Here is a 19,679-nt window from a genome sequence, read left to right as displayed (position 1 = left end):
TGTAAGTAGGGCTCCAATTTTTGTGTCCCAGATGACCTGCGGTCTTTTGTCTTGGCATAGTTCTTCTTTTTGATAAATAGTTGTTTTAATTGTCGCTAGGATTCTTAATTGTCTGTATATATTAGTGCATTACTGCTCACCCTACAGTGTTGCGCTATGATTTTTGTTTGTTTGTGTTTATTTCTTTGCACGGTCTGTCGAGCAAGTGTGCGGATCCCTTGAGGAGTACAGGACATTCCACTGACAATTTGGCGCCAGGTTTTTCTCTATTTTATGTTATTCTGTTAGTACTGGCAGTATCACCGGGCAGCCGTCCTTTATTAGGAGTTTTTTGTTTTTTTTAATATCACACTGTGTTTTACACTTTAGCGCTAGTTCACATTTATTTTCACCACTGGAACATGTGCGATAACCTGTAACAACACTTAATGTGCCCTTTAGGAGTGATCTAGATTACTAAACTTCATTAATCCTTAGATGATATTCCTACTGTTAAAAATGACTTGCTACAAGGAAAAATGTAAGTAGAATTACCTTATTTAGTAAGAATGATTTATTTATAAATGGCGTATGGTAAGAAATATGTCAACTATTATATGTCAACTATTAAATATGTCAACTGTAGCGGTAACTAAAAATAATAAATTGGATAATCTAATAGGATTTATTAAAAAAAACGTAAGGCTGAATATTATTTAACCCCTTTATCTAAACACCATGCTACCACCCTATTTACCGTTCCCTCCTCCCCCTCCTTATATACCAAAGAAGCTGGAAAGGCATTGCTTGGCACATCCCTCTCTCCAAGTTGACCTGGCCACCCACACAGCAGCACTCTCCCCCATCATCAATTCCATCACCCCCAGTAACACACTAACACACCTATCAATCGCCCACCATCAACAGGAATGATTTACAGCCCTACTAGCCAGGGTCATGGTTCAAATAAAAATGAAAAATAGCAATAAACCGTATATATAGCTCACAGACACAATAACAAACATAAATTGCAATATATATATCCATAGGGCCTAAATAGCCTGTAGTTGAATCTTTTGGCAAAACCATGTTAAGCCTGCAACCACGTCACGGGAGACCCTTTTCGCTGGTACCTACTCTACCAATTTTATACTGTGTCCTTTGTATTTCCACTAATGCATAGAGAAAAGAGGATACAAAACATTATATAGTCCAGGGGTGTGCAAACTTTTCCCCCTGTGCCCCCCTGCCGGATGTCACCCCCTCCTTACCTTGCCTCCGGCGTTCTGACATCACGTGACCCTGTGACATCATTTGATGCCGCATTGCCAAATGTTGGCTGAGCCAAGGTAAGTGAAGTTACAGAGGCATTCCCCGCTTCCCCAGCATTTAATTTAAATGCCTTAGGGAAGAGCGCCGGTCTCTGTAACTGCTGCGCCCCCCCCGCAGAGAATCTTGCACCCCCCAGTTTGCACACCCCTGATATAGTCAATATCATGGGATGCGTGACGTATGCAATGCCTATGGGGTTACAATTTATTAATACTGTATGTGCTACAGTATGTGTGAGCTACAGTTCAATTAAAAAAACAGAAGTGCCCTAAAAAATAGTGGGGTGACTTTTTTTTTTCCTAAGTGCAAGAAAAAATATAGATAGTTCCCTAGCTTATTGCTGCAGAAAAGGTTATCACCATCTATTTACTGGTGAAAGACATCTCTCAATGACTACAACATTTACCTGTGTGTACTTGTACCTGATGATTGAATAGAGGTGGGATGAGTGAGCTTAATTTTAGCAAGCTCAAAACTCAGTCACACAGTAATATATTTTTTATATATTTAATTGTGCCAGCTGGAGGTAGTATGTGATAAAAAAAAAAAAAAGCTGTACATATTTGTTAGTAGCATGTATCTACAGATAGAGTTTTGTGCATGTTAGTTCTCATAAATAAGGAATTATCCATTAAATCCTCATTTGCGTGCATATTTAGTTTACCCATCCAATGCAAAATATTGCAGCAGTAAAATGCTAAAATGCACATCATTACTGCTCTACTGCATACTCTACAATATGAGTTTAATAAATAGGCTGTTAAAAACATTAGTGTTAAATACTACAAATAAGTCTTATTCATTATTGTAGCTGTGCTGGTCATTACTGTATGTCATTCCTTCATGACGTTAGGAGGTCTTGAGTTACCCCTAGTTCCCTTAATCAACCCAATACCCACAGCAATTAAACACAGACTCCAGGTTGGGATAACATAGCCACAGCTTTTATTAAAATAACATACCAAAATACTAGCAGAATTAAATTGCACACACCCATGATTATTTTAAACCACCTGCCTTATGAAGACGTCCAAACTCACCAGACGTAATCAGCCTAGCAGGAGATATATAAAATATCACTGGCCAAACTAGAAGGACCTCACCAGACCAGGCCACCATAGCCACAGCCTAGCAACACCTTCCCCTCCTTATTTCCACTGGATCGCTGATCCAACTTTACTACGTACAATCTGAACACAACCCCACCGCCAGCTGGGACAAATAAATTAAACACCCATAACTATTATACACACATACACATATAACTCTTTAACATTGATCACTTTGATCCTTTTTTTAATTAATTAATTTATTTATAAATGTGCCATAAACATACTGCACAATTAACATTCTTCCAAAGCAAAACAAGGGGTGGCAGGGCGGGATCCTTAAGCAGGAAAGAGTGTGATTGACTAATTCCTTCACCTTATATAACCCCCTAAGGCCAGCCCCCATACTCAGACCCTTACTTCCTACCCTTGGGGCCTCAACTGCCATGCCCCCATTCCTTAAGTGTATAGGGGGCTACTTGATTTCTAACTATTTTTACAGACACACTCAATGACACATCCATACTAAAAGATACACTTAGTGCATGCCCATGATAAGTGACATCACTTTACTGTATATAGACACACACACACACACACACACACACACACACACACACACACACACACACACACACACACACACACACACACACACACACACACTGTGTACAGTACCATCTGTATACATACGGCACCTACACTTCAGTGCATATACACATACTTTAATAACAGTTCGTTTATACAGGTTTTCATAGTACTATATGTCCATAAATGATTATTAGTAGGATGTACACATCTGGAGACAGGGAGTGATGTGCTCACCCAGTAGCTTCTAGTATTTGCCACTGGAAGGCAAGATACTGGATTTGATGGACCATTTGGTCTGACCCAGAATTTACAACTCTTATGTACAATAATTTTAATGATCACAAACATTTAAGCACCATGCCTTTCTCATATTATTTTCCTAATTTACAGTTGTCTTGGGTTTTAAACTTTTAGGTTTCCTGACCTGTTGGGAGTTCTTGAGGACTGGGGTTGGGAACCACTGCTCTAGATAGCAGGTAAAATAATGTTGTAACAGACAAACATATCTGAAATAGCTATTTTTTGCCATGAATCTAAAGCCAAAGGGGCACATTTAATCATGTGGGTTATTGGATTCGTTCAGGTATTAACTCCATAGACTTCAATGGGCACTTAATAAATATACTCCATAGGGTGTTGTTTACTAAACTGGAGCAATACAAGTACAACATTTTCACCAGATTTATCAAAGGAAAAACTTGAGTGGCTTTTCATGAGATTCCTTTTACTTGATAAACATACGAGTTTGTTTTATTTGTACTGGTAGACTAAATAGACCAAGGGGCTATTTGTCAAAGGGGGTTATTTATCAAAACCTCCCAGATGCAAAACGCAGTAAAAAAAAAATCAGCACCATATTTTTTATGGAATACCATTTCCATTTAAACCAATAGGATCGCATGCTTTTATCACACTGGTTCCATACTTTTACACCAATTTTGCCCTGGTTTAGCAGCTATAAGACTTTGATACATCACACCCGAAGTCACTGTGCTTCAAATATGGAGCAAAACTGATGCACAATACTTCAGAGAATAGTACCATTAGTTTTAATAGGAAAAATAATATTGAGAATTGAGGTGCAATTTTCTTGCCCCAGTTTTGCAGGCAGGAGACTGATAAATAACTCCCTAAATATAGCCATAGGAAAGGATGACCACTTCCATAGGCATTTGAACAATAAATAGAGGTAAAAATGGGTGAGAAAACTATTCCATTTTGCATTGGCCCACATTGCAATTGGAGGTAATTGTTGCTTTACTTAGGCCCATAGTTTTTTACTTTTTCACCAAAATGTATACAAAGTTAATATATCTAGAAACGTTCCATCTATACATCCAGGCGTGAATAGGTAGAGCCTCAGAAGGTCATTCATTTTCTAACGTTACGTTATCTTATTTTCATTCAGCTGTCTCAACAGGTTCCTCAGTTCACACTAAGGTGAATGTGTGCTCTTCCTCCTCCTCCTCAATCTGGGCCTCTTGAGCCTTGTAACCGACCTGAACCTGTGATTCTTGAGCCACTAACGAAGCCTGTTGGCCAATAGTGTCCGCGGTCTGAAAGATGTACTTGAAAAAGAAATACATCATATCATCAGACATTCAGAATGAATTTGAGTACGTGAGCACACTAGAATTGATGTTCTTAGTCCAAACAGCCATTTTTTAACATGTATTTTCAATTATAGAACATTTTAGTGATACACTATATTGAGGCCCTGATCCACAAACTGTTGCTAAACTTTAGAATGCCTTTACTCTACTGCACATGAATTACAGCAGAACCATGCTACAGTTTATAAGCGTTTTCTTTTGCGAATATAATGTAAAGTCTCATTTTCAAATATGTCCTGGCCGATAAGTGACATACTGTAAATTACTTTAAAATTAATAATTTAAAACATGATTGCTATGGCTAACATAATAAGTCTTGAATGCATTTATCCAGGACCATGATTTGAAGGACAAATGTCTTATGAGTGCACACATGTAAGCATGTCACATACGTTATTTAGCTAAGTACAGGTGCGCCGACAAGTATTCTAAAACGTGCCTTGGTAAATCTGGGGCAATCACCAACAAGATCCTGGTACATGCTGGACACATGCTGCAACATTTCAGTGACATTTCTGCAGAGACTAATGGCCCATCGGATTAACACAGCAGGGGTCCCTGGCAGTCCCGTTCAGTTTGAATGGGACTGCCAGGGACCCCCGCTGTGTTAATCCAATGGGCCATTAGTCTGCCTGCAGAAATGTCACTGAAATGTTGCAGCATGTGCCCAGCATGTACCAGGGTCTTGTTGGTGATTTCCCCAGATTTACCAAGGCAAGTTTTAGAATACTCATCGGCACACCTGTACTCCTCACCTGTACTATATCTGTGAGTGCACTGCAACTAAGAGGGTCATGTTTGTTTGGATGTTCAAGGAAGTGTCTTAAGTGACATGTATACATGAGATTGATATATAGTGCATTACAAATGTACTGTATTGTCACTTACCAAGTCTCTTGTGATCCACTGAGTCCACAATGCCAGGTAGTCCCACTAACAATGAGTGGGAGATGATTGAGCTGACCCGCTACTCCATCCAGGTCAGGTGCCAGAGATAAGGTGGGCATCCTGTCAGAGATCAGGTGGGCATCAAATGCTCTTGGCCACAGCTGCATGATCAGCCAATTTATTTTTTTACTTTGGACTTAGTGTCCTATCATCGCTTTTAAAGCATTTCAATTGTACAGACAGTATTGGCCAGATAATTAATTCTTTGCAGAATATGGCTCCAAATATTCTGCTTTTCTGAAGTTGTAGTCTTCTGGCACATAGCCCCATTAATTTGAGTGATTATTCACCACACATTTGATGAGGATCTCCAGCTCCTCATCATTAAACTTTTGGCTCCGGATTCTAGGTGCCCCAGCAGCAGTTGTAGTAGTCCCAGCAGAGGAGGTAAAATACTGGGCAGCCATCTCTACTGTTTTACCATCAGAAATAGCTGAGATTTGCTTTTAGGCAACTGTTTTTATTTAAAATTCTAACATACTTATGGGCGCAGTATTAAGATTACACTAATACATAATGCGTCATGAACTAACGTTCCCAAATAACATTCTTTCCCAATGCGCATGTGCAGTGTATTTTTGTAGGACACGATAATGACCGTTCATCCATGCAACGTTGTATTGGCCATTTTGCTAATGAACCTTACTTTTGCATATCATTAGCCTTGACGATACCCGCTAATAAGGAGGAAAATAAGGTATGTTACCTATTTTCAGGAACATTAAGTCATTTCTGAGGATCTACCCCTATGTTTCAATGTGCAATGCTGGGGCAAAACATTATTCCAGATGTAGGAAAGAAAAACAACTTAACATACACTATGCACAGTAATTAAAAAGGTAGGTCTTTACTGTGTAGAATATATATATATATATATATATATATATATATATATATATATATATATATATATATATATTGTGACGTCTCAGTCCCAGAGTCGGATCTTTTGTCCAGATCAAAGGCAGGAAACACTGTATTACTCTAAGCAGGGGTTTATTTACAGGGTATAAAGCAGGTACAGGGTTAACTCATAACACAAAACGGAAATAAAAGACCTAACTCCTTCCAGGAGTACTGACTAATACTGCTTAGTCCCTAACTAGTCGTGGGAGAACTAAACTCTTTTCCCCACTTTACCCAGTGTACCTGCAGCAGGTCTCCTTTCAGATCAGTCTACAGCAGCTTCTCTCACCCTGTCTGTATAACTCTCAACAGTGTGTGTCTGGCAGCATGGAGGGGGGGGGGGAATCTCTGTATCACTTCCTGACTATACAGGCTAGGCTAATTAGCTCATTAACTCACAGCTGCACAGACCTGTACAGAATAATTAACACTATGAGAGCTGTAAAGTCCCACAACTGCCCCATTCTAGCCCCTAGAGGGCAGCGACGGCACCACATATCCCTCCCCCCAGCGAAACACTGTCCTGTGAGTGGCCCGTGCACTATCCCGTGCACCAACATCTTTGTCAGACCTGTCTGACCTCCACCGCTTCTTAAAGGTTTTCTTTCATTAGACCTTCTGCCGAGCAATAATAGAGCCCAGCGTAGTGTCCCACTCAGTCATCAGAGCTTCGAGCTCTTTGCCTAGGTCACGCCGTTGTTTCTCTGCCTTCTTGCGGCCAGCACGCTCAAACTCCAGGTCCTTCCTCAGGTCTTGAAGCTGTCCTTCTATGCTTCTATTCTGGCTCAAGGCAGCTGCCAATTCAATTCCTCTCAGGGCCTTCATCTCTTCCCGGTGCTTGCTCTGGGTTTGTGTCAGCGCATCCTTCAGATTTTGGATCTTTGTAGTTTTTGTCGCTAGGATTGCTGCTGCTTCTGTTTCCCATGCCTCTTTCTCCTGGGAGTACTGATTTTTGGTGATGGAGCAGGCTCTCTGCTTCCCCAGCTCTTTCTGCAGCCTGAGGTTGTCCTCCTTTATAGCTGTGAGTTGCTGGGACGTGTGTTCAGTTATCTGCTTCAGCTCTAAAAGCCTTTTATCCAACTTCAGTTTTTCAGATTCCAAGGTTTGGACATTTTTAGTTTTTTCATATTCCGCTTCCAGTGATGCTCTTGTAAGGCACAGGGTGGCCTTCAGCTCATCATGTTGCTTGGCGGGGACCCACTGGGTACTCAGTCGCTCCTGTAGCACTTGTTGCTTTAGTTTACCCAGCTCTGTTTTTAACGTGCAGACCTCTCGCTGAGAAACTTCTTGCTTGCCGATGAGGCGTTGAACGTCTTGTTGGGACGCCTCATAGAACCGTTTCCAGTCAACAGTCTTTTGGTCTGGCTCACTTGGATTTCTGCTTATGGTGGTATCGGTAGCCTTTGTCATGCCAAGGCTACTAGTCACTCCTGTGACGATTGCGCCAAGCGCTCTGTGTTGTAGTCCACCTCTGGTCTTTTCTAATACCACGGGGTAACATTTCCCTGCAGCTTCTGTTGTACACGGAGGTTGTCCATTCCGCAGGGCCACATACAGTAGGAGTCCTCATCGTCCTCTTCTGAACTGCAAGAACTGTGCTGAACCGTAGAAACCCAGCGCGCCTGATGCCCCACAGAAAAGTTACATTCCATTGGTTCCGCGTTCCGAGGGCAAACTGCGGCCACATATCCAAGTTCATGGCATCTGTAGCACTCTATATACCTTCCAAAACTGGGTCGGCGTTTTGTCTCCAGTCTACTGGGAACAACGAGACCAGAGTCCCTCCTAGGTGCTGTGGGACTCCCTACTCCCTTACGCAAGTCAGTGAGACCTTGGGGATTCCTATTCGGTTGAACAGTCTTATCGGACTTCCTGGAGCGCAGGAAGCGAGAACCGGCACACTCATCTGGACTTGAGCTCTTGGACATCTCTTCGGCAGTCAAGTAACATTCGACTAAAGCGACCAACTGTTCGACGTCTTTGGGGTCACTCTGGCTCACCCACTTCTGGATGGTGCGGGGGAGGCCTCCCAGGAACCGGTCTATAACGACTCTTTCGACAACTGCAGCGATGGAACATACCTCAGGCTGGAACCACTACCTTGCAGAGTGTATAAGGTTATAGAGTTGAGAGCGGGGTGTCTTCTCTAAATCATAACGCCAGGAATGGAACCGTTGAGCCCGAACCGCGAGGGTGACCCCTAGCCGTGCCATAATCTCCACCTTCAGGGTGTCATAGTCTTTAGCTTGCTCGGGCTCTAAGTCATAATAGGCTTGTTGTGAGTCACCCACCAGGAAGGGAGCAATTATTCCCGCCCACTCCTCAGCTGGCCACCCTTCGCGTACTGCGGTGCGCTCGAAGATTGACAGGTACGCCTCAACGTCATCGTCCATCGTCATTTTCTGAATGAGGTGCGTTTTTACCTGGTGAGCGACCTGTGGGGCCACTCTAGGCTGGGCGGTACTTTTCTCTCCCAACGCTCGGAGCTCCTGGTGTAGGCGAAGTTGCGCCTCGTTTTGCTCTTCTTTTAGCGTCTGATGTAGGGACAGCGCCATCTGCTGTACTAACGCCGCCGTACTTTCAGTTTGTGACTTTGTCATCTGTAGTAAACCCTCATTATAGGATTTTGCCATCTCCTCTTGGGTCTTTGCCAGTTGCTGCAAACCCCGCATTAAAATTGCAGAATTTTCCGTTTGCTTGTGCTGAAGCGAGGTCAGAAATTCCTCCATTTTCCCCTTTCACTGCCTTGTGGACTGCCCACGTTAAACTCCACCAATTGTGACGTCTCAGTCCCAGAGTCGGATCTTTTGTCCAGATCAAAGGCAGGAAACACTGTATTACTCTAAGCAGGGGTTTATTTACAGGGTATAAAGCAGGTACAGGGTTAACTCATAACACAAAACAGAAATAAAAGACCTAACTCCTTCCAGGAGTACTGACTAATACTGCTTAGTCCCTAACTAGTCGTGGGAGAACTAAACTCTTTTCCCCACTTTACCTGCAGCAGGTCTCCTTTCAGATCAGTCTACAGCAGCTTCTCTCACCCTGTCTGTATAACTCTCAACAGTGTGTGTCTGGCAGCATGGGGGGGGGAATCTCTGTATCACTTCCTGACTATACAGGCTAGGCTAATTAGCTCATTAACTCACAGCTGCACAGACCTGTCCAGAATAATTAACACTATGTGAGCTGTAAAGTCCCACAACTGCCCCATTCTAGCCCCTAGAGGGCAGCAACGGCACCACAATACTGTATGTATATATATATATATATATATATATATATATATATATATATATATATATATATATATATATATATATATTCTCTCTCTCTCTCTCTCTCTCTCTCTCTCTCTCTCTCTCTCTCTCTCTATATATATATATATATATATATATATATATATATAGCATAGTTACCAGTCCGTGAACTAATAAAGGGGACAGCAAACAGCAAGGGGTAGTCAAAAAAAGATGTATTCAAAACACACTGTTACACGAATGCCAACGTTTCGGTCCCACAGGGAGACCTTCCTCATGGCCCTGGGTGGTTTTCTGGGTATGCACCTTAACCCTGGCTGTGCTCAAAGCTGTGACCATGCAGCAAGCTTAAGCCTATAGGGAACCATGTTAAAAATGTTTTTTAAGGCAAAAAGTGACACTGTGTGCTCATTTGCATGTCATTTCCCAGAATCCCTTGCTGCAGTGGAAGTGCTGTATGCTGGGTGATAATGGGGAAAGGCGGGGTTGCAGACCTGCCTAAGACATGCAGATGAGCATACAGTTGTATTTGCATTTGCATATATATATATATATATATATATATATATATATATATATATATATATATAAAATCATGTGCAATTTCTTTAAACCCCTTTGGCCTTATACATTGACCTTTGTAGCTTTCAATTTATTTTTTCTAAATTAGAACATCAACAAATATTTTATACACATCCTGGAAGTTGTGTGTTTGGTTAAAATATTCCCAAAAGATCTTGAGAAATATTTCAGACAAAAATGCAAAGCTCAAGACCGAGCCATATCATTATCTTTTAAAATTGTAATGTATTTCTTGGCATTTTGCCAGCTGATCACTACCTTGATCACCATTTCTTCTTTTGTTCATGGAAGCCAAGGAAGGAATCATTGGTATTTGGTATTGGTAATTGGTATTTAAGTACTAAAAATGTTGTCAAGGGTAACCCTAAGCAGAAGAGACTTGAAAAGTAAAATGTTAATATTATTTAAGCAGTTTTTTATTTACAGAGATATTTAGAATCACATAAATCTCAGAAAAATATCTAAAGAAAACCAAACATAAAAATCCCCACAACGGAAGTGTGATTGTGGCTCCTTCACACATGTTGGGATGATTTGTCTATGCTTGTGTAAACAGTACAGGACTTCCGTATTGTCGCCTCGCTTGTAATGTAACTCTCCTATGCCTTGGTAATTTGGTAATTACAGTGGAACAGAGTGTGTGGTAAGTGACAACACTGCAACCTTGTAAAAAGTATTGAAAACAACCCCTCAGACTGAATATCAAAGGTGCTATGAATCAAACTCCCAGACTGGGCTTGTTGCCACTGAGATGATCCTGGAGTTATACAGTACTGTATCTATCAAGATAATAAAATTTGCTCCTTCATGTGCTGCAAACATTTTATTTTGAACTAAATTGTGCCACTGCTCATTCAATTAAACTGTTTTATCAGTTTAGTACATTTGACACTGATCTTTTAGTCAAAGATGGTAACAGCACTGCAGACCTGGGGGATATAATTAACTGCAAAAAATAAATAAAAGCAGTGGTAGTAAACAAACACACTGTAATAAACATTTGCTGCCCCACTGCTACTGTAAGCACTTATAGAATCAAAGCACTTACTGTCACTAGAGGAGCAAAGTTGATACAGCTCAACCCCGTTATAACGCGATCTGTTACAACGCGAATCCGCTTATAACGCGATGCAATTTTCGTATTTATGAATACTTTACAACACGATTATTGGTATCTTAAATACTTTATTGTACAATGCATACAGTTGTACATTATTTGTAAAGCGATCCGCTTATAACACAATGTGATTCTTTGGACCCCAAGCACAGCGTTATAAGGGGTTTTAGCTGTATACTGTAAATCACAGATACCATGGGTCATTAGCACAAAATTACGGAATAAATTGACTTTCTTTTTAACATGTAGCAAATAGAATATATATATATATATATATAGTCTACGCCTTCTTAACTAAAACATTCTAAAACAAACTGTCAAAAAAGAGCTTAGATAAATTTCTCTGCATATCAAAATATTGTGATACATAGTCGGCTTTACAGTCCACTCCAGTACATACAGTACAAACTGGTGAATAGGAGGTGGAGCCTTACTGGTGCATTTGCTGAATGATGGTTAGCACTGCTATGAATGAGATGTAATTTATGTAAAGGAAATACCACAGAACTCAGGCCCATAAAGCCTACCTCAAGGTCCTGCATACACATGGAAATGAAAGCCCATACTCTGTCACCCTGTTACATAATCTCTTTAAAATTCATCATCCCTCTAAAGTTACGCACCTCCCTTGGATAAGCACTGTACTGCAAGATGAGTTTCCCAGCTTTGATGCTTTCACTGTGTTTGGCCAATCAGAAGCAGATTCACATCTAGCCCTTTAAAAGACGAAATCCTACTTTTAACGGTGAGGAATGCTCAGACTTCTCATAACTATCAGCCAGATGGAGGGCAATGGGTCACTGTTTCCAACATCAAGAGCTTGGTTTTGTCAAGTTTGTACACATTGCCTCTGTTGAGGAGTTAGGCACATTGCCTTCTGGAAGGCAACTAGACTCCTGTTAGGGATATCTAATCATAGACTTTTCTTTTTCTGTATTTATTTCCCCCTGTGTAATGTTGAGTGGGTCCCCCTTTCACAATTTCTACAGTTCACAATGATATACATACAGTATGATATTATTCCAATTTATAACTGTAGCTCCCTTTCACTATGCCTAAGGGAACTATGCGTGCTGATATAGCTGTTTGCTCACAGGAGGCCTAAGCCTCCACCACTGGAAGCCTGGGGTGAGCGCCTCCTATGAAGGATCCCAGCGTTGGCGGGATAAACCCTCACAGGAACCAATACAGTAATGAATAATACACACACAGGTATATAACTAATGTTTACTGACACACATGCAATAACAAATAACAATAACGATAACAATGGTAACCCCCAGGGTACACCCAATAGCCCAACACTTAATAGTTCTCCCAAAGTATGGAGGGTGCGCTAGCACCAATAACCCTGGTGTCCTTCCCAGTCAATCCCACCATGTATGAGGTAGCGCTACGCCTGTGAACCGTTGGTGACTTATATCCTCCTGAGCAATCCTGTGCCCAGGTACCGCCGATGGATAAAAAGGATCGGTCAGGTCCCATGTCGCGGGGTCTCAAACACTAATCCCCTCACTCCTTATGAGTCATGATCCGCCTTGTGAGGCGAGTTCCAGCTGGACTGTCTCACCTAATGTCTATGTAGGTCTATGGCCTGGTCCCAGACCACAGGGCACCGCGTGGCCATCCGGTCACTGGTGTCACAACACTACTATACTGCTAAAGGGAGTCCCTATATGAGGGCCTTCCCTGCAATACTCAACTGGCTGTGACTCAGGGCCTAGCTGTGGCCTAAGGGGGGGCAAGCCTAGGCTTGGTCCAGGGGCACTGCTCCCTGGACACTACCTGTTTCTTGACTCCCTCCGTCAGACTCCCTCACGGTGTGTTTGCACGCCAAAGATATTCCTTCCTCCTAGAGGATTCTGGGATTTGTAGTCCCGCAGTACTATATATGCGGAGCCAGTCAAGATGACCGCCGCAACTTACACTGCCCATGCGCGATTTGCTTGTACTGCACATGCACGATACCTAAGATGGCGGCCCCCGCACTCCAATACAGCGCAGAGCTCCGGCGGCACAAAACAATAGTTCCCCCTCACCGAAGGTAAGGAGGGGGACTCTGAGTGAAGGTGTAACATTGTATTATTGTATTTAGTGTATGACTGTGCAGTTAGAGTAACAGCAAGCACCACAAATTACTACTTTTTGCCCTCTGTTTTATATTGTAATCACAATGAAAATTGTTAAATATTTGCTTTAAATGTGTTCATTAAAATGTGGGTACATTATATGACAATATGTTTTCTATTTATCTTTCTACAGTATGTTGCTTCCTTTTTTCTCTCTCTTACAGTACCTGGGCTATCAGAATAACACTATTCAATTTTAAGTATGGCGGTAGCAACTAGGAGGACTGTTGTTAAGGCAAAAAACAGAGATGGGAAAAAGTAACAAATCAAAATCACTGTCAAAACGAGGGCTGGAAGCTTTATAGGGGAGGATCACAGGAAAAGCATTCAGCAGGCATATAAATGTCAAGCTACAAAATAAAACTTTTGTGTTTTCACATTTCATGAGAACAGTCTCGTTAATAACATATTCTTTTCTACTTGATTTCTGTGCTTAGTCATAGCTCAAAACAGTTTATACATAACATCTTCCGTCAATGTTGCAAATGTAAAACACTTAACTTGTCCCTAGATCAACTTTCAGCACACTGTAACTGGAGTGACCTCTTTTCCTCCCTTTCCCCCTTCATGTGAATCTCTTATTTTTACTACAGTATTTCTACTGTATTGTAAATCATTAAGATATAAAATAGTTTTAAAAAAATGTGCCATCTGCTTTTGGGAAAATAAAATGTCACAATTTTATAGTGTTTTATTACTACACATGTGTTTGGTTTCACAAAAGGTTGACAATTTGGCATGAAAGTTGTCAGGCTTCATGCATTTGCTTGTAAATAACATCTTTTAACTGTGGAATGCAGAGCCTGTTGCTTCCAGCTTTACAGTCAGTAAGACCAAAATATATTGTCTTTTGCTAGCACAAATATGAGTCAATTGAAAACAGTTTGTTTAAAACTCAAATGATGTCTCGTTACACAAGCATTTACTTTGAGCAGCTACCATGGGTTAGTACTACTTACTGTAAGTGCAAATGTACACTTGCACATGTATGCATTTTTAATGGATATATTGTCTAAAGAGTATTAAAACAAGAATATGCCATAGCTTGAAACTTTGAGGTCCATATTTTTATTTACTACTATAGTGCCGACGAGTATTCTAAAACAAATCTAGGGCAATCACCAACAAGACCCAGGTACATGCTGGGTACAAGCTGCAACATTTCAGTGACATTTCTGCAGACAGACTAATGGCCCATCGGATTAACAGCGGGGGTCCCCGGCAGTCCTATTCAAACTGAATGAGACTGCCAGGGACCCCTGCTGTGTTAATCTGATGGGCCATTAGTCTCTGCAGAAATGTCACGGAAATGTTGCAGCATGTACCCAGCATGTACCCAACATGTACCTGGATCTTGTTGGTGATTGCCCCAGGTATTCCAAGGCAAGTTTTAGAATACTCGTCAGCGCACCTGTAAGTGATGCTATTCCGCAAGTCACTTTTAGTGTGGGAGATACCTTACAGCTCATTCACTTGAATAGGCTGTTAAGTGACTTCCAGTGCCAGAAGATACTGTATCTTGTGGACTATCACTACTTGCTATGCAATTATAGCACTGTATTCCCAGACTGGAGAAACAAATAATCAATTTGGTATGTGAGTGTATATCTTAGCACTGATAATGTACACAGTACTGTGCATAGAATTGTGCAGGCACAATAAGTCCCTGTCCTGAAAAGCTTACAATTGTATTTTGTTGCCTGGGGTACAGGAAAATAACATGACTTGACCAAGGTCACAAGGAGAACTGACACTGGCATTCAAAGCCAGTTCGTTGCTTCAAATGCAGTGCTCTTAACACTAAACAACCCCATAAGCCTGTGCATCTATATAAATCTACATACTGTATGCACGTAGAATTATGTGGACAGAAAGTACAGTATCACAAATGATGCAGTTGTATGCAAACAATAACCTATTTCTCTTTCATCCCATTGTCCTCAGTCTCTCCTCAGAACAGATGGAATGCAAGTGTATAATATACTGCTCTGTCATTATATGTGCTGCCACAAGTTGATTATACTTGGTGCCATAAAAGGGCAGCGGTCAAATTTGCTTACAAATTAATGGGACTTTAAAAATTCCGAATTTATTAAAGATTGTGGAAAAGCAATTTGGACCCCATTTTACAAAGAATAGTACAATATTAATTCTTAATCAGAAAAGGAAAGGGGATTTCTACATTTCTGTTGGATTTCTGCTGGGTGATAATGGTGAAAGACAGGGTTGCAGACCTGTCTAAGACATGCAAATGAATATACAGGAATATTTACAGTTGCTTTATGCTTTACTGTGGAGTGTTTTAGTCACTTTTTTTACCCACCATAACCGGTGATTACCTACTCTTATCTCATTTGGGCAAATGTCAGCAAGGCAACCTCACACTGATGATACCCATCAAGGTTGAAACATGTCTGTGAGTGGGTTAACTGACTTTGCATCTCCCAAGTCCTTGCTTAAAAGCTATGTTTAAAGCAGCATGCATTGGCTAAGGGTTGCTCATGTAATGTGAGCATGAGATAAAAAGTGGCACTGTGTGCTCATTTGCATGTCATTTCCCAGAATCCCTTGCTGCAGTGGAAGTGCTGTTTGCTGGGTGATAATGGTGAAAGACTGGGTTGCAGACCTGTCTAAGACATGCAAATGAATATACAGGAATATTTACAGTTGCTCTCTCTCTCTCTCTCTCTCTCTCTCTATATATATATATATGTATATATATATATATATATATATATATATATATATATATATATATATGTGTATATATATATTGTGTAATACGAGCTTGAGACAAAAGGTGGCACTGAGTGCTCATTTGCATGTCATTTCCCAGAATCCCTTGCTGTAGTGGAAGCGCTGTATGCTGGGTGACAATGGGGAAAGACAGGGTTGCAGACCTGTCTAAGACATGCAAATGAACATACAGTAATATTTACAGTTGCTTTATGTATATATATATATATATACATATATATACACATATACACATATATATATATATATACATATACATATACATATACATATACATATACATATACATATACATATATATATATATATATATATACTCATACTCTTTATCCACCAGTAACATCACAATTTGACCCCTGATTAAGGGCATAAACCCTAGTTAGAAAAGTATTTTAGAATAAAATCATGCCACTTGCAGTATTGCTGGAGATTATTAGGAACTTCACCCCACTCCCTCCATAAACCTATAACAGACACCACCTATTGCTATGAGTATTGTCATATTTTCCTTGCTAACCTGACACATTTAGAAGGCGTTTGATTTAGTACAGTAGGAGACGGAATTACTTGGCAAGAATTTCCTGAAAGTTCTCCAACTGAGTAAAATACAGTAACACATCAATATGCTGATGACTTAACCAGCTACATAAGCAGCACAGGAAGCTTTTACTCCTGCTTTCCCAGTTTTTATTGTACCAGTTTTCTGTCTGGAACGAGTCAGTATATAGGCTGTGTGGACACACCTGCCCCCTATCTTCCAACTTCAGTGACACATGATTCCCATTAGTTAACTGTGCTACTTTCTGGGCTTTAATGAATACTATAAACCCTTCTGTGGTTCAGACTTACATTGATTGCACAGCCCAAAGAAGTGGGAAAAATAATAACGGCTACATGTTCTTTTTATCTTTAAGGTTATAAACATTCACAAGCCTCCCCATGTCTTTTCCTTTATTAAATCATACATTTTTTTATTTTTTTTTAAACAACCATCAAGAAAAGTCAAAATTAAAATAGAAAGAAGGTCTGGCTGTGTACAAACCCATGATTATGTTAGTGTACTTCTTACATTTATTTAAACATGCTGCACTACCTTTTATTTTTTGATGATTGAGAAAAAAAAAATTAAATAGATTATTCAGACCTTTTTGCCAAGACATCATCCCTTTGTCTTTGTGATTCAACTTTTAAAATGTTTTTTTTTCTAAATGGTTCTGCAAAATAAAGATGGCAAAATACACTTTATCACACATTTAAACAATATACAGTACCCCATAATTTGCTCCCAAATAATCAAATTTGTAAAACAACACTACAAAGTGACAGCAAAGTCTAACACTGTTTTCTTTTTATATAAATGTAAAAACTGATTTAATGGATATATGTGTAATATATTTTTTTACTAATTATAGGTTTGACAGAAACTAGAAGTCTATATACGGTAATGCAATGTAAGAGGAAAAAATATACTGTACTGTACCTGTATTTTGGCAAATAGAATCACAGAAGTCTGTCACAGCCCATCTTCAGGGTTTAATGAGAATTCATATGCACAACGTTTTAAAATAAAAATAAAAAAAATAATATTAAAGCATAAGTAAAAAATGTGAAAGAAAAAATATTGTAAAAATTAAATTCTAAAAAAAAAAGTTTATTTCCACTTAAAGTGTAGGTACTTTCAATCCCTTTTGCTTTTCATGGTAATATATACTATATCCAGTATGAAAGACTGCACATAACCAATATGTGCAAACACAAAATCAAATCCATTGAACTACTTCATCAAAAGTAACCTCCTGCAAAAGTGATCCTGGAATTTTGCAAATCAGACCTGACTACTTGTGCAATTTTGTGCATCTAGGAATGAACTTGGGCAGGCTGAAGCACAACTTCATTTCAAGACTGCAGAGCATCCACTTAAAATTTTAGCAGTGATCCAAGCTAGGGAATAACTCATACTAGTAGCATGAACCTTAAAATAAGGACGAATGCCCTTCTTCCCTCCTCCCTCCTTCTTTTGTGGTGTAAGTAGGAGGGAGCAGCTGATGTTCAGTTCTCTTTTTTTCTTGGTGGGCGGCTCTCTCTTCAGGCAGGACCTGATGGTGCAGAGTTTGGGGCAGCCTGTGCTGAAGCTGGGAGGCTAGTTCAGCTTCCCTAGCTGTCTTGGTGCTTGATGCTGCAGGCTGAGAGCTGAAGAGTGCACACTCAAATACAGAGAAATTCCTCAGGGCTCAGAGGCAATTTAAGATCAAACACGCTCGGCATAATGCAGTAGGGAAAAAAGCAAACAGCAGCTCCCAGCAGCTGCACAAAAAAAAAAAACACCTCAGTTTGCAGGTAAGAAGTACATATTTTAAGGATTTGTTAGAATAGGAATTTATATCATTTTTTTTGTGTGCACTGTTTTTTCTTTACTTTTAAATACAGTGCAGTACAAATATAGTTATTAGTAGAAAATTATAGATGTTAACTTACCTTTTAGAATAATTTACCTTTAATTTTAATTAATTTAATTAATTAATTAATTTAATAATTTACCTTTTACAGTGTATTCGATGATCCTGCCTGGAAATCAATTCATTCGTATATACAGAGCTCTTCACTATTTCCTTAATTAGGTACTGTAATGAATTGTTCTTCACACTGCAATTATTGTGCTGGGCAGAAGTTTATTTCATTCTCTGTAGTGCCAAAATAACGCATGGTGAGCCTGGCAAATGTGTATGCCATCTCTACAGATTTACACTGATATTGTTATTAGTCAACTTCATGTTTTCAGTAAAATGTTATTAAAATGTACACATTTGTTTAACCTTTTGGCTACAAATGAATTAATTTGAAATATGACATTTCAGAAGTGGTCAAGAAATGTACCAAATTTACTGAAAACTGAAATGGGACTTGTGCATGACATGGTAAACAAAATGCAGTTTTAGCCCCAACACAAGATTTTTTTGGCTTTCACAATGAATTGACCTAAAATTGAGTGCACGTGAGGAAAAAAAACGACAGTATTTCAATTTGAAAGCTTTGCACGCTACAATGTAATCTACAAATGTACCAAGCATAATATTACTCCCGTTAACAAGATGTGTTACGTTAACACTAACACAATATTACCATAAGATTTATCGCAAGCACTTTTGAAAACAATTGTAATGTGCATCAGACAAACAGTGACACACACACACACACACACACACACACACACACAGATGCACTGCCAGACACACACACACGGACAGAAAGCAACAAATACACATAACTGACAAACATATACAAACAACTGACACTTACTGTGCACTCACAGACACACAGACAGCGACAGGCACAAAGACAAATACACTGATAAATAAAGGTACTGTGGGACACAGTGACACACTGACATAAATAATGACACGTGCAAAAGATATGAT

At 39.9% G+C, this 19,679-nt stretch overlaps 1 protein-coding gene across 1 annotated transcript in view; it reads right to left on the bottom strand.

The window, feature by feature from the left end:
* The window catches only part of MXRA5 (matrix remodeling associated 5), a 58,966-nt gene extending 40,666 nt beyond the window's left edge, over nucleotides 1-18,300 (bottom strand). Inside the window, exon 1 of the mRNA XM_075594574.1 lies at nucleotides 17,744-18,300. The gene's annotated coding sequence lies outside the window, so the exon portion shown is untranslated. The remainder of the gene's footprint in view (nucleotides 1-17,743) is intronic.
* Nucleotides 18,301-19,679: the final 1,379 nt, after the last annotated feature.

This window comes from Ascaphus truei, chromosome 3 (genome assembly GCF_040206685.1).
Source record: "Ascaphus truei isolate aAscTru1 chromosome 3, aAscTru1.hap1, whole genome shotgun sequence".
NCBI lineage: Eukaryota > Metazoa > Chordata > Amphibia > Anura > Ascaphidae > Ascaphus > Ascaphus truei.
This window is presented reverse-complemented; position numbering and strand designations above follow the sequence as displayed.